This window comes from Furipterus horrens, unplaced genomic scaffold (assembly GCF_987537825.1).
Source record: "Furipterus horrens unplaced genomic scaffold, mFurHor1.1.pri manual_scaffold_21, whole genome shotgun sequence".
In the NCBI taxonomy this organism is placed as follows: domain Eukaryota; kingdom Metazoa; phylum Chordata; class Mammalia; order Chiroptera; family Furipteridae; genus Furipterus; species Furipterus horrens.
The window spans coordinates 2,570,520-2,587,082 of record NW_028327191.1 but is presented as its reverse complement, the minus strand read 5'-3'; the positions used below and the strand labels follow the sequence as shown (position 1 = coordinate 2,587,082).

Genomic DNA, 16,563 nt, shown 5'->3' with positions numbered 1-16,563 from the left:
CCTGAAGACCTGGCATGGGTGGCAGAGAGGACGGGAGCCACGCAGGGCCACGTGGCCAGCCTGGGCAGGACGGTGGTGCCATTATGGCAGCAGGCCCCGAAATGAGACCACGCGTTCTCCTGGCATGCTCCTGAGGCAGTGGGCCATCTGAGAGCCCCCCTTGTGTCCCTGATGCTACAGCCGTGGCTTTCATATTATTGCCATGTCTTTGCTCCAGCCGCATCCCCACCTGGAGTGCCCGTTCCCCCTCATTCTCCAAGACTCTGCTCTAGTGCCACATCCTACAGGAAGCCTTCCTTGATGCACCCCCGTACACGCAGCCTCAGTCTGCAGTCAGATGTCATCTCCCCGCCCAGCCTGCAGCTCCGCGGGGTAGGGGCTGTTTCTGGTTTGGCCTCCGGGGGGCCCTGGGCCTGGTCAGAGCCCAGCCCAGGGAAGGTGCCGTGCCCTCCTGTTGGCCTTGTGTTCCCTTTGCAGGCATCCGGGACCGGGCTTGGCAGGAGCCCGGTACAGGGACATCCCATGGCTGGAGCCTTTGGCGGATCGCAGCCATGAGCCAAGGGCTGGACCAGAACACTTCTGCTTGGAGAGACCAGGGCTGGGAGCCCCGCTGCACCCCGCAGTCGTCCCTGGGGCGGGTAAGTGCCTGTCGGGAGGACCGCTGGTTGCCTCCCCGTTGGGCCCGGAGCAGAGGCGACATCGCGCACGGGGACGGGGGAGAGCCGAGCCTCTTCTTAGGGCTGATGTCACCTGACTCTGGGTCGCTCCCTGGGCTCCAAACAGCGTTTGGGGGAGGATGGATGCCTGAATCAGGGCCTCCTGACCCAGCCCAGGGCTCCCTGCCTGCCCCCCACGGGCACCATGGGCCTGGGGTGTGGGAAACCGTCCAGGATGCCGCTTCCACCATCTGTGATGGCTTCGTTCTCTCTCACACTCAAAAATAGATGTTTCTGTTACGCTCCGTTGTTGGCAGGGGAGCGGCGGGGCCTGCCAAGGCCTGGGGGAGCCCGCCAGCCTGCCGAGTTTTACTGTACAAACACTTGGGGGGGTGTCTCTGTTAACTTGAAATCCTCAATCAGTAAACATGCCAATTTAAAGTGTAATTAACTTAAGGCCGGAAAAATTTCGGATTTGGACTGCTTTTCACAGCTGAGGTTGTTTTTCTTTTATTTATTTATCTCCTTATGGGTGTGGTGTCTGCGGCAGGTGTTAGCCAGGAAAATAGAAGGGGGCCTGGGAGGGAGGGGTGTTGGGAGAGGAAACGAAGGAAGGGAGGAGAGAGAAGAGAGGCGATCGGCCTGACACCCTGAGGGCCCGGTGGCTCTGTCTACTTCCTGCCCAGGACGGAGGGTGAGGAAACTGAGGCCGAGGGACCTGGAGGGTTGCCCATGTCGCTGACTTCCGCGCCCGCAGAGCCCTGCGGTGAGAATGGTGGGGGTCTGTCGTGGGACCCCCGGAAAACACGGGCTGGCTGCGCAGGCTCTGGCGCTGCCTCCTGACTCTGTCCCGTCTCGCCTCCCTCCCAGGGGCCGGCCCGCTCCTCCTGGCCCGCGAGAGCCCTGCTTTCTCTGAGGCCTTCGCTCCCATCTCCTGCGTCTCTGGACTCCAGAAATGGTCCCCGCTCCTGGAGAAGACTCAGGGCGTCCACGCCCCAGCAGACGACACACCTGCACGACCAGCGCCCTGTCCCATGTCATCCAGGAAGCTGGCGCGGCCCCCAGAGCCGCTGCCGGTTAAAGGACTGCGACTGAGCCCCCGGCAGTCCCTCAGCGGGACAGTTGCTGTGGCCCCGGGAGGACCGTGTGGGTGGGGGAGGGTCCTGTGTGAAATAAACTAATAAAAGAGCCAACAACTCCCCGCCCGTGGGGCGCGGGGAGGAATCCCTGCTCCTCCTCTTCAGACACTTTGAATGTTGTCGGCCGTCTGAACAATAAACCCATTATGATGAACAGCTAAATCTCTCTGCGTGTCTAAATGTTCAGAGGTGACATTCCCTAAGTGGGAGGTTGAAAAACAAAGGTCATCGGCCTTCAGGAGGGATGGTCACACTTTGCAGGGAGCATCTTCCAAAAGCCAGGGCTTCCTAGGGGAGCCGGGGCCGTGAAAAGACACTTTCTGTCCGAAGCCTGAGACGGCTGCCCCCTCCCACTGGGGGCGGGGGCGCAGAGGCCAGGGCCCAGGGTCAGAGCCTGTGCCCACGCCTCGCTGCGCCAGCCTCCCCCTGGTCACGACGCAGCCGCTTGACGCAGCGGCTGAGTCAGACGCGCCAGGAGCAGGAGCCTCGTAAATTACATAATTACCTATGAGACCTGCCGCGGGCGCAGCTCAGCCGGAAGGGCTGGCGCTCGCCGGGCCACCAGTGAGTCACGCTTGTTTTCTCCAGAGCTGCCGCCCGCGCGCGCGCTCGCCCCCGCCTGGGCTGGGGGGGGGGGTGCTGGGGAGGGGCTGGCGGGGGGCGGGGCGCGGCAAAGGCAGGCAGCCACCATCTTGCCGAGGGCTGGGGGGAGGCACCTTCCCCAGTCTCCTCTGCAGCCCCAGGCGGACTGTCCCCACCAGGCAGAGGAAGAAACTGAGGCCCAGAGGGCCTCTGAACCACGCACAGCTTTGGGGTACAGCCACTCCTCCCATCCCACTCCAAAGGCCATGCCAAGTGCTCTGGGGCACAGCCTCTGCTCCCTGCTGCCCAGGGTCCCATCCCTTGTGACATGGTGGGCAGTATCCCATCTCTGTGGGCCTCGGGGTTCCTGTCCGTCAAATGGGGCAGTGGTGAGGATGAACAGACCCTCGAGCTGGAGTCTGCCACCTGTGAGGAATCTAAGGTGGTCCCATTACTTTTGTGGTTAAGAGGGTGATGTACCCCATTACTTACTTGTCCTTTTGGCACAATCATTGATACCTTTAGTCCTGGAGCCAAGGGTCACCCCTTCCACCCTCGCAGAGGTCACCTTCTTAGCAGCCCCCAGGCCTGACTGTCCTTTTGGGGACTCTCCTGCCCAGCTTCCATGCTGTGGGGATGGGGCAGGGGTTTGCAGGATCAAGGAAGGTCAGATGGAACAGGGCTAGGGTCTCACACGGTTCAAGCATAAAGCAGAACTTCGTGCACAGAAAGTTTGTTTTCCAGAAGACGTGTGTTCCCTGCCCCAGGAAGGGGGTCAAGTGCCCGATGGATTGAAGGTGCTTCTGGGCTCTCGTCTGCAGATGAGGTGGGGGAAGGGGTCACTGACCTATAAAAGCCACCTGCTCAGGTACACTTGAGCATCCAGCCCAGCTCTGCCACCCACTTGCTGTGTTACTTGGAGGAAGTCACTCAGACTCTCTGAGCTTCAGGTTCCTTACTGTATGCCCCAGGTCCTGAGAGTGGGCCTGGCACAGCGTCCAGGGGACAGGTGGCGCTGTCACTCCGCCAGCCTTCTCTGCTTCTGCAGCGTAGTCCCACACCAGGGTCAGACACTTGGGTGCTGGGGGCGTGGAGGGGACTACCTGAGCTTGGGGCGTGGCTGCTGTACACCTGCCTCAACCCCACAGAGGGAGGGGGGCGTGAGCAGGACCCTCTGCGGGGCTGTGGGCCATCACAGGGTGTAGGGCCTTCTCGGTCCCCAGGAAGCGGGGCCCCGGGGCCTTTGCCTGCAGTCCTGGCTGAGTGGGTGGGGTCGTTGTCTGTCTCCTGCTCCTGGCGTCTTCTGTTCGGTGGTTGCTGACGCTGCCCGAGGGCAGTCCAGGAGGAAGGGGCTGGCACTGCGCATTGCATGCGGGGGTGGGGGGCACTTGGGCTGTTCTGAGGCTGCCTCTTCTCGGGACTGCGGGCAAAGAGATGGTGCAGACGTCCTTCCCAGTGGGGGTCACCTCATCGGTCCCCCAATGCCCAGCAGCCATGGCTCCAGCTTCCCTGTCTCAGGGGCGCATAGCACCGTGCAGATCCTGGGGGAGCACCCCCAGCCTGACACAGGACAGGTGTGAGTGGAGTGTCCCCCTCTCCCTCCTCTGTCTCCAGGATTCTCTGAGACCTCTGGTGGCCGCAGCAGGACCCCAGGGAGGGGCTCCCTGGCACTCCGTAGCCTATAACGAGACAGGGGTCATTTGTGCGGGTTAATAGTTCATGCATTCAGCTGCCACTGACCCAGGGGTCTGCATGCGCCCGGCCTCTCCCTAGCGGCGCCCGAGGCCGCAAGGAAGGGGGAACCGACACCCTCTGAGGCCTCGGCCAGTTAATGGCACCTGGGTGCCCACCCTCAGGGTCCGGGAGAGAGACCCGCGGTCCCCGCCTCTGCCCCGAGTCACGGCTGCCGGGCCCAGGAGGAGGCGCGTCACGGAGCGCCTTTATAGACGGTATCACCTTCCTGTTTTCCGCCGACAAAGTCAGGCCCCGTGGCCAGCAGGTAGAGGGGGTGCTGCTACTTTGAGGGGGGACATTATTGGAGCTGCGACAGGCACAGTGCCGCATGGCAAACACCCCGTCCCCCGCCCCCAGAATGGAAGATGCTGGCCTTTGTGGCTGTCACACCTGCCCAGGGTGGCCGTGGTTGGGCCCGTGGGAGCCCCTGGAAGAGCTGCAACTTGGGGACCCAGGGAGGTGGATTTTGAGGGGTACCGGGAGACTGCACAGAGGTAAGGCCCCTAGAAGCAGAGGAAAGGCCGGATGAGGCCCGAGTGGGCCCCGGGTGGGGCATGGTCCCCGCTTCCCGGAGAAGAAAAGTGGGTGCTTTTCTAGGGGCAGGTGGAGGCGGCAGCTGAGAGCCCCCACCCCCCCGTCCCCCCGCCGCGCGGGGCGGTTCGGCAGGATTACGAGAACCGGGCCGCCGGGCGCTAATGGGCTTGGGGAACAGGGAGGCGGCTGTTCCGCAGGCCCAGACTATCGAGCAGAGGAGGCGCGATCGGCCCCAGTTGCTGACGCACCTGCCTGGCCGGCGGCGGGAGCTGCGGGGGCGGGGACCTGAGGGGCACCGCGCGCGTCCGTGGGGGTGGGGACTGCAGAGCACGACGCGCGGGGCGCGGAGGCGGGACGGGAAGCGGGGTGGGGGGCTGCGGAGCGCGCCCCGCCGGGCCTGGGGGTGCGGGCGGGAAGGGGCGGGGGCGCGCGGGGGCAGCGCTGAGGGACGGACCCAGAGCCCACCTTGCCCCGCACAGGGGACAGCGGGGCGGAACAAGGAGGGAGAGAGCGGCCCGCGGCCGGGGAGGCAAGGGGGAGGGGGGCTTGCAGAGCTTGACCTCAACCCCAAGCGGGGGCAGCCGCTGGGGGACCGTGCCTGCGCCACTGCCACTCACACTGGAGGGCCAGGCCCGGGCGTGGGGACTTCTGGAGACGTGCGCAGCCAGCGGACTAGGGCTGCTCAGGGGAGGGGGCGGGGGTCAGTCGGAGTGAGCCTCAGGCGCCCCCCCTAGACCCCCACGCCTGCAGAGGGGTCGGAGGAGGGCTGCGTGGGGGAGGAGGCGCACACCTGCCAGGCAGCAGCCTTAGGGGGGCAGCGGGCACTGCAGCGGGCCCTGGCCCCAGGTTGTCCCGCGGTGGGAGCCGGCTCCAACCCCTCGGGTCGCTCCAGGCCAGGGGCCCTGGGAGGGGCTGGCAGGGGGTCCAGAACTCCCACCCCTGCAGGAGACCCCTGGGGGGCCGGTGGATGACCCCGCCCCCCCTGGCTCCTCCCAGAGGCTGCGGAGTGAGGGGCAGACCCACCTCCCCCTCTCCAGATGGTAAAATGCAAGACACACACAGTGGGCTCCTGAGGGTCCCCGCATCCAAGCTCATGCACTTCCGCTCCCGTTTTCGAAGCCCGCAGGACCCGGTTTCGACCCCCACCCCCAGTGGCTGGGGTCCTCCCACACTTCCTAGACCGTGCAGCCAGGCCAAGGCGGAAGCAGGGGCTTCCCTCAGAAACTCCCCTCCCAGCCTCAGGGAGGTTCTGCGTTGGACCCTTCCTTCCTCCCTTCTCCACCCCATCCATCACCCCGGACCCCCTACCTTCTCAGAGCCCCTCCTCCAGCCCCCCCCCCCGGCAGCGCCCGCAGGAGGGTGCAGGCAGTGGGGAGCCCAGATGGTACAAGGGGGAGAGTCCTTGCAAAATTCACACCTCCAGGCCCAGGGGTCTGCAGCAGATACTGCAGAATGATGGTGGCTTGGCACAGGACACCCTAGGATGGAGGGCTGTCCTCAAGAGCCAGCAAGCCCACCTCCTTGCCTCAGTTCCCCAATATCTCCGGGGGACCCTGTCTCCTCCACCCCGCACCACCAAACTGGGGTCCCTGGAAAGGTGCTGCTGAAACTCCATTTCCACGTGTACAAAATCAGGATAAAGGTGCGCAAGGGGCCCGTGCCTTGGCGTCCTTGTTCCTGAAAGCTGGTGGGAGCCCTCGGAGGCCTCCTGCCGAGGCTCTTCCTCTGAGAGCTGCCCCCGGGGACGACCAGGGGGCTCTTCGTTGGGGATGGAGTGCCAGAGAGGGATGGTGGCTTCTGCCTGCTGGGGGCTCCAGAGGCGTCACTGAACGCTGCTGCTTTGCCTCCTCTGACTTCCAGATGAGCCCAGAGGGGGACAGCCATGTGTCCTGAGCCACACGGTTCACATGGCAGTGCCCTCAGCCAAAGACCTCCAAGGACACACTTGTGGACCGTCGGACCTGGGACACCTTGTGGTGTGGCCGGACGCAGGCCTCGAGGAGGGCGTGAGACACAGGCTGCGCAGAGGCGTGGGGGGCACTAAGGAAGCGGGGTTCACGCTGGGCCGGCTGCTGTGAGACAGCGTGTCAGTAAATCTCACCTTCGGACAAGAGGGAGAGAACGGAGAGGAAGCTTCCATCGGGAAAGACCCAGCTGTCACGCAGGGCGGCCAGCAGAGGGGCTGTCGCCTGTTCCGCAGGGGCACGCAGATCTGGGTTTTGGTTTCGGTTTTTTGTTGTTGGTTTGGGTCTGTGCTTAGAGTTAGGGAGTGGCCTCGTCTGTCTCCTCTCGCGGCCTCAGAGCAGCCTTGCTTGCGCTCGGTGTCCCTCCCATGGTTTATGCCCAGCAGGCGGACGTGGCGGCACAGCGGGAGTGCGGCCCGGGCAGGGCCCCCCCCACCGCCTCCACCCCCGCCTGCACCGGTGAGAGCGAGGCCAGCGGGCCGGGAGCAGCGGCAGTTAGAGCGCACCTACCTGCCTGCCCGGTTCCAATCACAGCTTCTTTTTAGCTTAGAATTTCTTTCCTTCTTCCCGCCCTGGCTCATGGAGTTATAATTGACAAATAAAATTGTATATATTAAAGGTGTGTGATGTGATGACTTGCTACACCTATAATTTATAAAATGATGGCTGCAATCAAGTAAATGAGCACCTCTGTCACCTCGCGACGTACCTGCTCTGAGCGTGGGATGAGGATGCTTAAGACAGACTCTCTGAGCAACGTTCAGGCGCGCGACGCAGTCTGAATGATCACCCCCAGGCCGCGATCAGACCTCCGGGACTTAGTCATCTTATAACTGAAGTTCGTGCCACCTAACCACCATGCTCCTCTCTGTTCCCATGATCTTAGTTTTCTAAAAACATTTCCCGTAAGTGACACCATACGGGTACTGTCTTTGTTCAGGTTCTTTCACTTACCATGATATCCTCCAGATGTATCCATGTCATCCCCAAAGAGCAGGATTGCCTTCCTTTTCATGGCTGAGTAATATTCCATTGCATGCATATACCGAATCTCTGTCCGTTCACCCTTCCACAGACAGGTCGTTCCCCTGTCCTGGCTGCGGTGACCAATCCTGCAGTGACCCTGGGAGCACAGCCACCTCCTCGCGATCCTGCCCTCATTTCCTTTGGAGAGACACCCGGAGGGGGGGCTACTGCCTCCATGGTGGGTCTGTTCTACAGTTTTTGAGGAAACTTCGTATTCTTCTCCATAATGGCTGCACCAATTTACAATCCCCCCATCCGTGCACAAGGGTTCCAGTCTCTCCGCATCCTCACCAACACCGTCCTTTATTTTATTTTATTTTTTTTGCTGTGGAGTTGTGTGGGTTCCTTACGTATTCTGGGTGTTACCCCTCATCGGGCACGTGCTTTGCTCCGCAGTCACCGTCCCCCGTTCCACAGGCTGCCTCTCCACCGTGTCGCTGTTTCCCTTGCTGGGCAGACGCTTGTAGTCTGAGATCGTCCTGTTGTCTGTTTTTGCTTTTATTGCCTGTGCGTTTGGTGTCAGGGCCAAGAAGTCCCTGCCATGACCCATGTCAAGGAGACTTTTACCCTGTGTTGTCTTCTAGGAGTTTTGGGGTTTCAGGTCTTACAGTTGAGTCTTTGGTGCATTTTGAGTGGCTTCTGTGAGTGGTGTAAGATAAGGATCCAGTTCGATTCTTTGACAAGCAGCTGTCCAGTGTTCCCAGTGCCATTTCTTGAAGAGACTGTCCTTTCCCCATCACATGTTTGAAAGGTTAGTGGATCGCACACGCGTGGGTTTATTTCCGGGCTCCCTCTTCTGCTCCGCGGGCCGACGTGTCTGTGTTTACGCCGGCACTGGACGTGCTGTTTGGATACGATGGCTTTGTAAGATAGTGTGAAACCAGGGAGTGTGAGGCCTCCAGCTTCGTTCCTTTTCTTCACGATTGCTGTGGCTCTTTGGGGCCTTTCGTGGTTTCAAACAAATGTTGGGGTTGTTTTTTCCATGTCTGTGAAGAACGCCGCTGGAATTTGGCGGGGATCGCACTGTATGGAGAGATGGCTTTTGGGTGGCATGGACCTTTAATGCTACTAATTCTTTCAGTCCAGGACCACAGAATATGTTTCCTTTTATTTGTGTCTTCTTCAATTCCAAAGAAATCGTTTTTAAAAAGCAAGCTAAATTACCCTCGTACACATAAACCCCGTAAGGCTGTTAGTGACTTTCTCAGCAGCAACCTTGCGGGCCAGGAGAGAGGGGTGGCAGATTCCGAGTGCTGAAAGACCACACCTGCCAGCCGAGAGTCCTTGGCCTGGCAAAGCCGCCCTTCAGAAATGACCTCAGACAAACAAAAGATGAGGGAGTTTATCACCACTAGATCTGCCTCATAAGAAATTCTAAAGGGAATTTTTCAAGCAAAAGAAAGGACTAATTAGTAACATGAAAACATATAAAAGAATAAAACTCACTGGTAAAGGTAAGTATGTTGTCAAATTCAGAATCTCTAACGCTGTAATGATGGTGCAGAGATCACTTAACTCTAGTTTAAGGGTTGAAAGACAAAAGAAGTATTAAAAATAAGTGTAGCTGCAATCGTTTATTAATATATACAGAATATTAAAAGATATGACATCAAAAACAAAATGTGAGGGGGTGAATAAAAGGTCAGAGTTTTTAAAAATATATTTATTTATTTTTAGAGAAGAAGGGAGGGAGAGAAACATCAATGTGTGAGAGAAACATAGATCATCAGGTGCCTCTTACCCGCCCCCCCCCCCCCAACTGGGGACCTGGCCTGCAACCCAGGCATGAGCCCTGACTGGGAATTGAACCGGTGACCTTTTGGTTCACAGGCCGGCACTCAGTCCATTGGACCATGCCAGCCAGGGCAGGGGGCAGAGTTTTTGTATGCAGTCAGAGTTAAGTTATCAGCCTAATGTAGACTGTTTTGCCAGAAGATGTTTTATGAAAGCCTTGTTGTAATCACAGAGGAGCAATACCTATAGTAAACACACAAAAGTAGAAGAGAAAGGAATCAAAGTGTACAAATATGGAATGCCATCAAGTCATAAAAGAAGACAGAGAGGAAGAAAGAAACTCCAAAACAGCCAGAAAACAACAAGACAGCACTAATTAGTTCTTATATATAATTACTTTATTTATTTTTTATTTTTAAGTATATTTTATTGATTATGTTGTTACAGTGGTCCCAATCTTTCTCTCCTTTGCTCCCCTCTGCCCAGTACCCTCCTTCCCTCCAGCAATCCCACCCCCCTTAGTTCATGTCCATGGGGAGTGCATATAAGTTCTTTGGCTTCACCCTTTGCTATATTATTCTTAACTTCCCCCTGTCTGTTTTGTACCAACCGATTATGCTTCTTAATCCCTGCACCATTTCCCCATTTCTCCCCCTCCCCCTCCCAGCTGATAACCCTCCAAGTGATCCCTATACCTATGATTCTGTTCCTGTTCTGGTTTGCTTGGATTTTGTTTGTATTTTTTTAGATTCAGTTGTTGACAGTTGTGAGTTTGTTGTCATTTTAATGTTCATAGTTTTGATCTTCTTTTTATTAAGTAAGTCCTCTTGACATTTCATATAATAAGGGCTTGGTGATGATGAACTCCTTTAGCTTCACCTTGTCTGGGAAGGACTTCATCTGCCCTTCCGTTCCAAATGAGAGCCTTGCTGGATAGAGGAATCCTGGTTGTAGGTCCTTGCTTTTCATCACATTGAATACTTCTTGCCAGTTCCTTCTTGCCTGCAACATTACTTTCGAGAAATAAGCTGATAGTCTCATAGGCACCCCTTTGTAGATAACTCTGCTTTCCTCTTGCTGTCTTTAAGATTCTCTCTTTATCTTTCACCTTTGGCATTTTAATGATGATGTGTCTTTTTTGTGGTCCTCTTTGGGTCTAGCTTGTTTGGGACTCTCTGTGCTTCCTGGACTTGTATGTCTTTTTCCTTTGCCAAATTCAGGGAGTTTTCCTTCATTATTTTTTCACATAAGTTTTCAATTTCTTGCTCTTCCTCTTCTCCTTCTGGCACCCCTATGGTTTGGATGTTGACACTTTTAAAGTTGTCCCAGAGGTTCCTAAGCCTCTCCTCATTTTTTTCAATTCTTGTTTCCTCATTCTGCACTGGTTGACTGTTTTTTTCTTCCTTATGTTCAAAATCATTGATTTGAACCCCAGTTTCCTTCCCTTCACCATTAGTTTTGTGTGGCTTTTCCTTTGTTTCACTTAGCATAGCCTTTACTTCTTCCCTTATGTGTTCGTCCTACTCAAGAATATCTGTCAAACCTGTGAGCATCTTTATCACCAGTGTTTTGAACTCCACATCTGTTAGGTTGGCTATCTCCTCGTCTGTGAGGTTGGCTATCTCCTCATCACTTAGTTCTCCCACCAGAACCTTGATCTGTTCCCCATTTTGGGCCATACTTCTCTGTCTCCTCATCTTGACGGGCTACTGTGTTTGCCCCTGTGTCTTAGGTAGAGCTGTCGCATCTGTTAAATTGTAAGCGGGGGAGCCTTAAGTATTCATCAGTACAGGGCGACCCATTTCATCACATTGTGGCGCTGTATGTGGGGGAGGAGTCTGAAAGGGAACAATGATGTTTTCCCAGCACTCGCCCCTTTTCCAGGCACTTCTCCCACTTTCGTATGGGACTGGTGCCCCTCTAGCTGCTACCCTGGCTGTTGTTCCCGGAGTGGGTGGGTCTGCGGACGTTCTAGGACCGTGGGGGCTCTTTAAACAAGCGGGCTCTGCTGAGAGACCAGCAGTTTCTGCCTCCACCCCAACCCCCACTGGTTTGCACAGTCAGAAGCAATGAGGCTTGATCCTCCCGGACGCTGGGACCATGGGCTGCGTGGTCTGGTGAGGAGCTGGGAACTCTCCCCAGGTGACCCTCCTGACTTTTAAAAACATGTGACTGTACTTTTCACCGGCCTACTGCTGCTGCTGCTGCTGCCACCTCCACACTGTGTCCTCTCCACTCTGGCTCTGCCCCTCCTACCTGTCTGGATGAGTATTTCTTCTTTATATCTTTGTTTGCTGGACTTCCATGAAGCTTGATTTTCTGGAACTTCTGGTTGTCTCTAGTTTTGAGGTAGTTGTATTCCTTCTTAGTTGTGAAGGGAGACACAGAGTGACTATCTAGGCCTCCATCTTGATTGGAAGTCCTAAAAGTTTTTCTTTAATTACTTTAAATGTAAGTGGATTAACCTCTCAAATAAAATACATAGAGTGGCTGAATGGTTTTTTAAAAGTAAGAAGTCAACTATATGGTACCTCCCCAAGACTCACTTCAACTTTAAGTACACACAAGTGCTGAAAGTGAAGGGATGGAAAAAAATATTTCATGTAAATGGAAACCAGAAGAGACCCGGGGTAGCGACACTCATATCACACAAAAGAGACGTCAAGTCAAAAGCTGTAACAAGAGACAAAGAAGGTCATTACACAATAATAAAGGGGTTAATTCATCAAGGGGACATAACAATTATAAATACACATGTATCTGACTTCATAGTACATAATATACTAAGCAAATATTAGTTGTCCTGAAGGTGAAAATATTCAGCAATGCAAAAACAGTAGGGGACTTCAGTACTCAACTTTCAACAATTAATAGGCCATCCAGATGGAAGATCAGTAAGATAATATTGAACTTGAACTATACTTTATAGTAAACGGGTCTAACCAACATATACAGAGCACCCTGTTGACCTGTAGCATAACATATGTTCTTCTCCAGAGCACATTGAACTTCTCCCGGATCAATTACATGTTAAGTCACAAAACAAGTCAACAAATTTAACTAAGTTTATATCAAGTATAGTTAACTAAAATTATATGAAGTCTTTTTTCTGACTACAATGGTATAAAACAGAAAACATTAACAGAAGGAAAGGTGAAAAAAATCACAAATCTGTGGAAGTTAACGCACTCCTGAGCAATCAATGGGTCAAAGAGAGAAATCTTTTAAAACGTAAAAATATCTTGACAAAAATGAAAATAGAAGCATAATTTGTAGATGCAACAAAAGCAGTTCTGGGATGGGGAGTTTATGGAGGCAAACGCCCGAGTTAAGAAAAAAGATGAATCTCAAATAAACGGTCTAAACTTACACTTCAAGTAACTAGAAAAAGAAGACAACCTAGGCCCAAAGTTAACTGAAAGAAGGAAAATAAGGAAATAATCAAGATCAGAGCAGAAATAAATAGAAACTTAAAAACAATAGAAATGACCAACAAAACTAAGGGCTGTTCTTAAAAAGATAAACAAAATTGAAAAATCTTTAGCAAGACTAAGAAAAAAGAGAGAATACTCCAATAAATAAAATCAGAAATGAAAGAGAAGACATTATAGTCGCTACCAGAGAAATAAAAAGGATAGTAAGAGACACCTATTAAAAACTATATACCAGCAAACTACATAACGTAGAAGAACTGGATAAATTCATAGAAACATACCACCTACCAAATCTGAATCAAAAGGAATAGGAAATCTGAATTGATGTATAATTAGTACAGAGATTGAATCAGTAATGAAAAACCTTCCACCAAGTAAAGCCCAGGACAAGATAGTTTTCCTGGTGACTTTTACCAAACACTTAAGGAAGAATTCATGCCAATTTTTCTCAAACTCTCCCAAATATTGAAGAGAAGGGAATACTCCCAAACTAATTTATGAGGCCAGCATTACCCTGATAGCAAAGCCAAATAAAGGTACTACAGGAGAAGAAAACTGCAGGCCAATGTCTCTGGTGAGCGTACATGCAGAAGTCCTCAGTGAAATACTAGCAAACCGAATTCAACAGCATGTTGAAAAAATCACATACTGTGATCAGGTCAGATTTGTCCCTAGGATGCAAAAATGATTCAACAAAAGGCAAGCAATAAATGTGATATACCACATTAAAATAACAAAGGATGAAATCATATAATGATCTTAATAGATGCAGAAAAAGCACATGACAAAATTCAACATCATTTTATGATAATAACTCTCAACAAATTAAGTAGAGAAGGAATGTACCTCAACACCATAAAGACCATATATGACAAGCCCACGGCTAACATCATACTCTGGTGAAGAGTTAAAAGCTTTTCCTCCAAAATCAGGAACAAGACAATGATGCCCACTCTCACCATTTCTAGTTAATACAGCACTAGAAATCCTAGCCAGAGCAATTAGGCAAGAAAAAAGAAATAAAGGGGATCCAAATAGGAAAGGAAGAAGTAAAATTGTCTCTGGTTGAAGATGACATGATCTTATATCTAGAACACTTTCAAAGCTCCACCAAAAACTGTTAAAACCAATAAGTGAATTCAATAAGATTACAAAAATCAGTTGTGTTTCTATATATGAAAGAAACTATCTGAAAGAAAAATTAAGAAACCAATCCCATTTACAATACCATCAAAGACAAAGAAATACTTAAGAATAAATTGAACCAAGGAGGTGAAAGGCCTGTACACTGGAAACTATAAGACACTAATGAAAGACATGGAAAAAGACACAAATAAATGGAAAGGTATTTTGTGGTCTTAGATTGGAAGAATTAGTATTGCTAAAAGTCCATAGCACCCAAAGCCATTTCTAAATTCAGTGCAATCTCTCAAAATTCCAGTGGCATTTTTCATGGAAATAGGAAAAACAACCCTAACATTTGTTTGAAACCACAAAGGACCCCAAATAACCAAAGCAACTGTGAGAAAAAATGACAAAGCTGGAGGCCTCACACTCCCTGGTTTCACACTATGTTACGAAGCCATCGTCATCAAACAGGATATACAGTACTGGCATAAACACAGACCGATGTCCTTGGACGCAGAGAGTGATGCACCCTGGGAGACGCCATATGAAGGTGGGGGCAGATATTGGAGAGGATGCTTCTAGAAGCCAAGGAACACCAGAGGTTGCCAGCCCACCCCAGGAGCTCAGGGAGAACCCCCCCTCCCGGCCTCAATAGGAACCGACCCTGCGGACACCCTGATCTTAGACTAAGCCTTGATCTTGGACTTCTGGCCTCCAGAACCGTGAAACGCACACACCTGTTGTTGAAGTCACGCAGTCAGTGGCCCTTGGTTTCCGTGGACAGAGAAACGGGTGGCCTGAGCACCAGCAGGCCGCACAGGCCGGCATACCCAGGGGCGCACCCCTTTCCCAGCCTGCGCCCAGCGGTGGCCTGCCCCCAACATGCCACCCTTGTCATGTATGAGGGGAAAACCGAGACATGGACAGGGCGAGGCCCTGGCGTGCAAGGAGGCGCAGCCGGGACCTGGGCACCGCTTCCCCTGCCTCTGAGCCCCGAGCCCTTGCCCTGCTTGAGGGGGGTCAGGACCCCTGGGGGGTCCGTGGGGCTCCAGAGGGGCAGCAGTGTTGGAGTGGGGACGCGGCAGGTGCAGAAGCCCCTGCGGCCTGGGGCGTCCGTCATGGCCGAGGGACGCTGAGTCCCATTGGGTGACATGTTCTGGGAGGTTCCAGGCACCCAGGCAGCCTCAGGCTGCGAGCAGGCACAGCGTCTCCACCTGTGGTCCAGACGCCCCAGAAGGCGGGCAGTGGGGACCTTGGGCCGTGGCCACGTGATGCAAATGACCTCAGGGAGAGCTGCTGGGCCAGCTCCGAAAGCCCTGTCACCGCCCCCCACCCACAGGGTCCTGGGCTCCCGGCCTGACGCCCCCGCCTGGCTCTGTCCTACAGCCCAGAGACTCTCCTTGGCGTCCCGGCTGCCGGGGGCTGCTGCAGCAGGTCACCCGGGGCTGCCTCCCCTGGGCACGGGGACGTGGAGTGTGGCGGAGGAGGGTGGGAGGGGCTGTGAGGTCTGAGTGCCCCTGCGGGGGGAGGGGGGACACCGGGCAGCACTCTGCACTGATGGCCAGGCCGGCCGAGCCCCTACCGCAGGGCCTGGCCCCTGTGGCCCGGTTTCTGGGCCCCACGCCGTGGTCCCTGGTCACGCCGGAGTCGTCCACCTGTGCGCCTGCCCCTGCTGACCTTCCCCTGCCGGGCGTCCTTCATCCTGCAGCCGAGCTCAGCTGCGCTCCCTGGCTCCTGCCCCTCTTGGGCTGTGTGGGGTGGGGCACCTGGAGACCATCATCTTCCCGCTGCTTCTGGACGACACCGCTGTCCCCTCCCCTCCCACCCACAGATTGAGAACAGCTGGGCCTCTGCCCCCTCTCAGCCCACACCCAGCAGAGCCCACAGCCACTGGAAATGACATCACCCCTGTCCCCCACCTCCCCCAGGGGCAGCAGAGCAGCCTGGGGGGCGGGGCGGGCAGTGGCCAGTCTGCACTATCTCCGACGAGCCCCTGGGTTCCCGTGACTCGGTGTCGTCCTCCTCCAGGACAGGGAGGGTCAGACCCGCAGCGAGCACCTAAAAGGATATCTGGGGCTCCAGCGGGCACCGGTGCTGGGGAGCCCTGGACGGCGGTGGGGCCACGCCTTGCCTCAAGTCTACCCTCTGGCCCTTGGGCGATGGACAGCGTGTCAGTGGATAAACCCGGACCCACCCCTGGGTCCTCACGGGCACCGCCCTCGGTGGCCCCATCTGCGCGATGGGTGGGCACTGGTGTCAGGCCGCCGTGAGGGCCGATCGCAAGCACAGCCTGCTGGCCCCTCCGTCGCGGGCCCTGCCCTCACCGGGCAGCCAGGCCGAGCCCCAGGCGGGACGAGCAGGGCCACACACGCCTCCGTCGCCGCAGCCTGGCTGCCCGCCTCTGAGCATCTTCTCTCTTCTGTTTACGTTCGTGGGCGATTCCAGCGTGTTCTTCCCCCTGAGCTCCTCTGTGGAGTGGCTGATACCCTGCCGGCGGCCACACGTGCGTCCAGGGGTCCCCTTTCCTGAGAAAGCAGAGGGGACGGCCGCAGTGGCCTCTGGCCGGACGCCCCAGAACTGGCTGTACAACATCCTCTGCCGGCCCCGCCTGCTCTGGGTGCCGGGCCCTGGG

General features: G+C 54.8%; 1 long non-coding RNA gene across 1 annotated transcript; it reads left to right on the top strand.

Annotated features, from left to right (window-relative positions):
* The first annotated feature begins 347 nt into the window (after nt 1-347).
* Nucleotides 348-1,951, top strand: LOC149990227 (uncharacterized). Its single transcript, XR_016508883.1, has 2 exons — nt 348-638; nt 1,527-1,951. It is a non-coding gene; the product is annotated as an uncharacterized LOC149990227 (long non-coding RNA).
* Nucleotides 1,952-16,563: the final 14,612 nt, after the last annotated feature.